We start from the raw sequence: 7,109 nt of genomic DNA, 5'->3' as shown, positions 1-7,109 counted from the left end.
AAATAGGAATAGGATTCTTGCATTTTTATTGTGAAACTTGAGACAGTATATTAATGGAAAAGTCTTGAAATAATTATGGAAAACATAGCCTTTTTGTCTTTTATGGTGTAGTAAAAAGTATTAAATTATTTCCATGTGGTAAACTTTCAAATACATAAAATCATTTCATCCTAAAAATAAAATTGACAAGTCTATTTCTTTGTGCAGCATTTTTGTTTTTATTAGTATGAATATTTAGTCAAAGTTTGCAATCATTCTTTCCAGATAAATCAAAACCAAATAAATGAAAAATTAAAATGTAATACTGTTCAAAAATTTAATGGTGGATAAGCAGCATCAGTTTCCTTAATCATGTCCCAAACTCTATTTCTCTTTCATTTTGATTACAAAAAATAAATTTATGAAGTTCTCCAAACATATAGCTCTTGATAATGATCATACACAAAACTCATGATTATAGAATAATGAATTCTAATTTGTATGCCCCAAAGTCACTTTCATCTTAATTACTACAACTAACTAATATGGCCCCAGGACCAATATTTGTAGTTCTTCCCTATGAAAATGAAAATATCTGAATCCATCAACCACCTATCAACCATGTTATTGTACCCAGATTTTTCAAATGCGGAAAACTTCCTTTCCCCCCATTTGATTCCCATATTCCCTACAGGAGATTAGAAATTTATCACCATGCCCAGGGACTCCAGGCAGCATTTACAACTGAAATGAGGTGACAAGATGAAAAAAAGGATATGGAATGAGTATTTCTATCATAAACAGTGAATATTTCAGCCTCCTTCTCACACCTGTTCCCAGAAAACTGTAAACACATACATGAGCCAGACTCATTCTCTCTTTCAGAAACTGAACTACCTCAGATATGTACCAGTCCCCCAAGGTTGGCAAGTTGCCTGACCATCCTGCAATGAAGCCCACTTGTAGATCATAGATCTTTCATTGTACTTTCTGGTACTTCACTCTTAAGAAGGAGAGAAAGGGAACCTAAAGGATAGAATGCCTGAAGAAATATGGATGGAGGTTTGTTACATTGTACAGGAGGCAGTCATCAAAACCATCATCCCCCAGAAGAAGAAATGTAAAAAAGGAAAAATGATTCTCTGAGGAAGCCTTCCAAAGAGCTGAGAAAAGAAGACAAGCAAAAGGCAAAGGAGAAAAGGAAAGATATACCAATCTGAACACAGAGTTTCAAAGAATAGCAAGGAGAGATAAGAAAGCCTTCCTAAGTGATCAATGCAAACAAATAGAGAAAAACAATAGAATGGAAAAACTAGAGATCTCTTCAAGAAAATTAGAGAAACCAGGGGAACATTTCATGTAAAGATGGGTGCAGTAAAGGACAGAAATAGTTTGGTCCTAACAGAAGCAGAAGATATTCAGAATAAGAATACGCAGAAGAACTATACAAAAAAGATCTTAATGACCCAGATAACCATTATGGTGTGATCACTTACCTAGAGCCAGACAGCCTGGAGTGTGAAGTCAAGTGGGCCTAAGGAAGCATCACTATAAAGAAAGCTAACGGAGGTGATGGAATTCCAGCTGAGCTATTTCAAACCCTAAAAGATGATGCTGTGAAAGTGCTGCAATCAATATGCCAGCAAATTTGGAAAACTTAGCAGAGGCCACAGGACTGGAAAAGATCAGTTTTCATTCAATCCCAAAGAAAGGCAATGCCAAAGAATGTTCAAACTACTGCACAATTGCACTCATCTCACACGCTAGCAAAATAATGCTCAAAATTCTCCAAACTAGGCTTCATCAGTATGTGAACCGAGAATTTCCAGATGTTCAGGCTGGATTTTAGAACAGGCAGAAGAATCAGGGATCAAACTGCCAACATCCATTGAATCATAGAAAAAGCAAGAGAATTCCAGAAAAATATCTACTTTTGCTTCATTGACTATGCTAAAGTCTTTGACTGTGTGGATCACAACAAACTGTGGAAAATTCTTAAACAGATGGGAATACCAGACCATCTTACCTGCCTCCTGAGAAATCTGCATGCAGGTCAAGAAGCAACAGCTAGAACCGGACATGAAACAACAGACTGTTTCCAAATTGGAAAAGGAATATGTCATGACAGTATAATGTCACCTTACTTATTTAACTTTTATGCAGAGTACATCATGCATATAAATGACACATGAGATGCTATATGAATATAAAATACTATATGAAATACTACAATTAAATACTGTTATGGGCTCTCTGCTCCTGCCCGTTCGACAGATAGCCGTAACTTCTGTGCTGTGCCAGCCGCATCCCTGAGACAAGATGGTGAAGGTCAGAGTGAAAGGGTTTGGCCGCATCGGGCGCCTGGTCACCAGGGCTGCTTTTAATTCTGGCAAAGTGGACATCGTCACCATCAATGACCCATTCATTGACCTTCACTACATGATCTACATGTTCCAGTATGATTCCACCCACGGCAAGTTCCACGGCACAGTCAAGGCAGAGAACGGGAAGCTCATCATCAATGGAAAGGCCATCACCATCTTCCAGGAGCGAGATCCTGCCAGCATCAAGTGGGGTGATGCTGGTGCTGAGTACGTGATGGAGTCCACTGGGGTCTTCACTACCATGGAGAAGGCTGGGGCTCACTTGAAGGGTGGCACCAAGAGAGTCATCATCTCTGTGCCTTCTGCCGATGCCCCCATGTTTGTGATGGGCTTGAACCACGAGAAGTATAACAACACCCTCAAGATTGTCAGTGATGCCTCCTGCACCACAAACTGTTTGGCCCCTCTGGCCAAGGTCATCCATGACCACTTTGGCATCATGGAGGGACTTATGACCACTGTCCACGCCATCACTGTCACCCAGAAGACTGTGGATGGCCCCTCCAGGTAGCTGTGGCATGATGGCCGAGGGGCTGCCCAGAACATTATCCCTGCTTCTACTGGAGCTGCCAAGGCCATGTGAAAGGTCATCCCTGAGCTCAACGGGAAGCTCACTGGCATGGCCTTCCGCATCCCTACCCCCAAAGTGTCCACTGTGGATCTGACCTGCTGCCTGGAGAAACCTGCCGAGTATGATGAGATCAAGAAGGTGGTGAAGCATGCATCAGAGGGCCCTCTCAAGGGCATTCTAGGCTACACTGAGGACCAGGTTGTCTTCCGCGACTTCAACAGTGACACTCACTCTTCTACCTTCGATGCTGGGGCTGGCATTGCCCTCAACGACCACTTTATCAAGCTCATTTCCTAGTACGACAACGAATTCAGCTACAGCAACAGGGCGTTGGACCTCACGGTCCACATGGCCTCCAAGGAGTAAGGTCCCCAGACCCCCAGCCCCAGCAGGAGCACGAGAGGAAGAGAGAGTTCCTCAGCTGCTGGGGAGTCCTTCCCCACCTCGCTCCTCCACCACACTGAGAATCTTCTGACCTCCACATGTTTCCATCCCCAAAGCCCTAAGGAAGGGGAGGGGCTTAGAGAGACCTGCCTTGTCATGTACCATCAATAAAAGTACCCTATACCCAGAAAAAAGAAAAAGAAAAAGAAATACTGTCATGATCTGAGGAAGTATCAGTATAATCTATATTAGTGAGTTTCTGAGGTTTTTTTGTTTTGTTTTTTTTACTATAGATTTTCTTTTTCTCAAAGAAAATCTTACTCTGGACTTCCCCTAGTGGTTCAAATGGTAAAGAATCTGCCTGTGATGCAGGAGACCCAGGTTCAGTCCCTAGATGGGGAAGATCCCCTGGAGAACGGAATGGCAACCTACAAATACAAATGGTATTCTTGCCTGGAGAATTCCATGGACAGAGAAGCCTGGCAGACCACAGTCCACAGATTTGCAAAAAATTGGATGTGACTAAGCAACTATCACACATAGTCTAAAAAATATTCACTATGGGGAGGGAGGAGGGAGGAGGGTTCAGGATGGGCAACACGTGTATACCTGTGGCGGATTCATTTCGATATTTGGCAAAACCAATGCAATATTGTAAAGTTTAAAAATAAAATAAAAAAGAATATTCACATAGAACTCAATGCATTCCTCACTAACAAGGACATGATTATGAAGGCTGATATAACCAAAATCATTCTGTTTACATTAGACCTAATAGGTCCCAGAATTTTGTAACTTATCTAGGCTGTGTTTATTGATGATGAAATATACTCTAATCACCACCACGGAAAATGCCAATATATGATTTAGTGTTTGAAACAAAGCTAAAATAATCACTGAAATGCTCAAGATTTGAGGAGTAGTAAAATACTGACTGATTACTATAAAGACAATCTTCCTTCATAATCATGTCCTTGTTAGTGAGGAATGCATTGAGTTCCATGTGAATATTCTTTAGACTGTGTATGCTAGTCACTTAGTCATATCCAATTTTTTGCAAACCCATGGACTGTGGTCTGCCAGGCTTCTCTGTCCATGGAATTCTCCAGGCAAGTTGACTCCTTGAGTTACCACAAAAATAATTATTTAGGAAAACATTTTATCATTCTTCATTCAACTTTAGAGATGTGTCATTATTTTTTGAAAATTTCTCTTTTCTGTGCCTGAAGTTATATTATCCCTAGTGCTAAGCCAAGAGCACCATGTTTACCAAGTGTTATATGACTAGGATATATGTGTCTGTCCTTTTTTTTTCCTGAAATATTTGAGGAAAGGATAGTATTAAAAAGAAGTTTTTCATTTGTCAGGGGAAAATATATTTGTGTTTTAAATAGAAGACAGGCATACACTAATTGTATAGAGTTGTCTGCCCATATCTGTTGGATTTTACAACACCCACACTTTGCTGAGATTGCAACACAAATTCCAGCTATGGATCCTGTCTCCTATCCCCAGATTAGATTTCTAGATATTGAATTGACACATATTTTGACTGTAGGATGTATGAGGTACTCTGGACTCAGACTTGGATTTAAATCTAAGCTTTGCAATGAAGAATTTATGGGACCTTATTCTTTATGATATTTTACTTCTCATGCTTAAGATGAAGTTTAAGAGGGCCTTTTCAATAGGAATCATGAGAGTACTTGATGGTACAATAAGTAAAAAGCACTGAGCATGATGCCTGGTAAGGTTGACAAAGAGATGGATTTTCCTGCCCAATTTATACTATAAATGCCAGGCTCAGCCATCTATTAGGGCTCTGGCTTTGTCCTTCAGTTTGCCTGACACCTGGATCCTGCCCACTCACAACTCAAAGCAAAGGTGGTGATCGCATTTAGTTAGAAAAATGTCATGACCTACTATTGAGAGAAAAGCAATTTAGAAAAACATATAAACCACACAGTGCGCTGGTACTTCCGTGAGGTAGAATCCCAAGTTAGGGAATCTTTCTGTTTTTGAAGGAATGGTTTGAAGAAACACTTTACCAAAATGACAGGATCCTAGATGGCAATAGTCAGAGTTCTTTGTAATTGGATAAAGCAAAATGGGCACACAGCAGAAGAAAGGAAGTCATACTGTTTCAGGAGATGAAATGTTTTAAGCCCTCTGTCAAGCCCAAAGTTAAAGATAGACATTCCATCTCTGCCCTTCTCTGAACACAGTTGTTACCACAGCACAGGGAAAAATACCCTCTTCATATACATTATAACTCTTCTAACACATTTATTATAACATGTGGCACTTATCTGCTGTTTAATCATTTTGGTAAGCTCCTTGAGAATGCAGGGTCAGATGGCCCTTCTTTCCCTCTCCACTTCCTGAACTTATTAGAGTGGTAAACACTAAAATAAAAGATACTTACCAAATTGAACATGGAGTTATTTAAATTCAGACACAAATTATGTTACACTGTGGATTTTGGACCTATGTAATAATACCTATTAATCCTGAAATAAAAACCTACCAAAGCCTTTTGTGCATGGTATAAAATCTGAATTGTGTGGTAGGAGGAAACACACCAGAAGATAATGTATTATAATCAGACACACGTAAGTCCAGAAATCTTTATGTAGTAGAAGAACAGAAATGGTCAAGCATAGAGATGTTATTTCCAGGTCTATTTTGACTCTTTCATTGGTCAAAGTTCACACCCAGTGCCAATTCCACAGCTGTCAAAACGATGCTGATTCTGGGAAGCTGTGAGAATGGTTTATCGTCCTGATGCTTTAGGAAAGTCATCAAAACTCCAAATTACACACATATGCAGATCAAATCATTTTCCTCAGCACTTAGGAACTTGATATGCCAACTCCTCTTTAAAAGAGATTTTTTTTTAAAGAATCTAATTAGTAACTGGAATTTATGCATTCCCACAGGTTCTTTTTTATGTGTCTCTTTTGTCCTCTCTAGACAAGTGGTTCTCGATTCTGGCTGCATATTAGCAATTACCTGGGAAACTTTTAAAATACCAGTATGGGAGTGCAAACCCAGGAGATGGCCTGAGTTAATTGGTCTAGGATAGAATCTAAGCTTCAGAATTTTTTTAAATTCCCTAAGTTACTCTAATATGCAATAAAGTGTTGAGGAATACTCATCTAGCCAATCTCATTCTTACCTAGAGCTTCAATTACTATTTATATTGAGTCCAAAATTAGATCTTTGGTCCAGCCTTGCCTCTAATCTCCTGATCTAATATCAGTTGACATCTCTTTTGTCCTGCTAGACTATAGATTTCATGAGGATGAGAAGCATGTTGGTTTGCTGCTCTTCATTTTATCCCAATATCATTCATAATTCCTGCCACATAGGAAAAACTTGTTTAATTTTTTTAATTACTTAATTTACCATTTTGGCCATCTTGAAGAATCAAGGCAGTTAATGCCTTTCAGGGGGAAAAAATCTCATTTTTAGCTGAACCAATAGCCTTCATTGGCAGGAGAGCAAGATAATTAGAAAGAACTAGGGCACCTAAGTCTAGTCCAGGATAAATTTCTCTCTTTTTTATATGTATTCAAACTTGAGATTATGATGGCATTTCCCTAGTTGTATTCTAAGTAAGTTTTGAAGGTAAATCATCCCATTTACGCAAAATTGCTCTGAACTACTTAGAAAAGCAGGAATAAAGTGAAAAAAACATTAATTCTATTTGATTATTTATGAAGAAAATGAGTTACTCTAAGATTTTTAGTAGTTAATTCTGAAAATTTTAAATTTGACCTATTGTCAGT

At 39.0% G+C, this 7,109-nt stretch overlaps 1 pseudogene across 1 annotated transcript; it reads left to right on the top strand.

Annotated features, from left to right (window-relative positions):
• Positions 1-2,225: 2,225 nt before the first annotated feature.
• LOC617654 (glyceraldehyde-3-phosphate dehydrogenase-like) lies at positions 2,226-3,300 on the top strand (annotated as a pseudogene). The gene has a single exon (XR_083674.5). The product of XR_083674.5 is annotated as a glyceraldehyde-3-phosphate dehydrogenase-like (transcript).
• The last annotated feature ends 3,809 nt before the right edge of the window (positions 3,301-7,109 follow it).

The sequence above is a fragment of the Bos taurus genome, chromosome 5 (genome assembly GCF_002263795.3).
Source record: "Bos taurus isolate L1 Dominette 01449 registration number 42190680 breed Hereford chromosome 5, ARS-UCD2.0, whole genome shotgun sequence".
Lineage (NCBI taxonomy): Eukaryota > Metazoa > Chordata > Mammalia > Artiodactyla > Bovidae > Bos > Bos taurus.
This window is presented reverse-complemented; position numbering and strand designations above follow the sequence as displayed.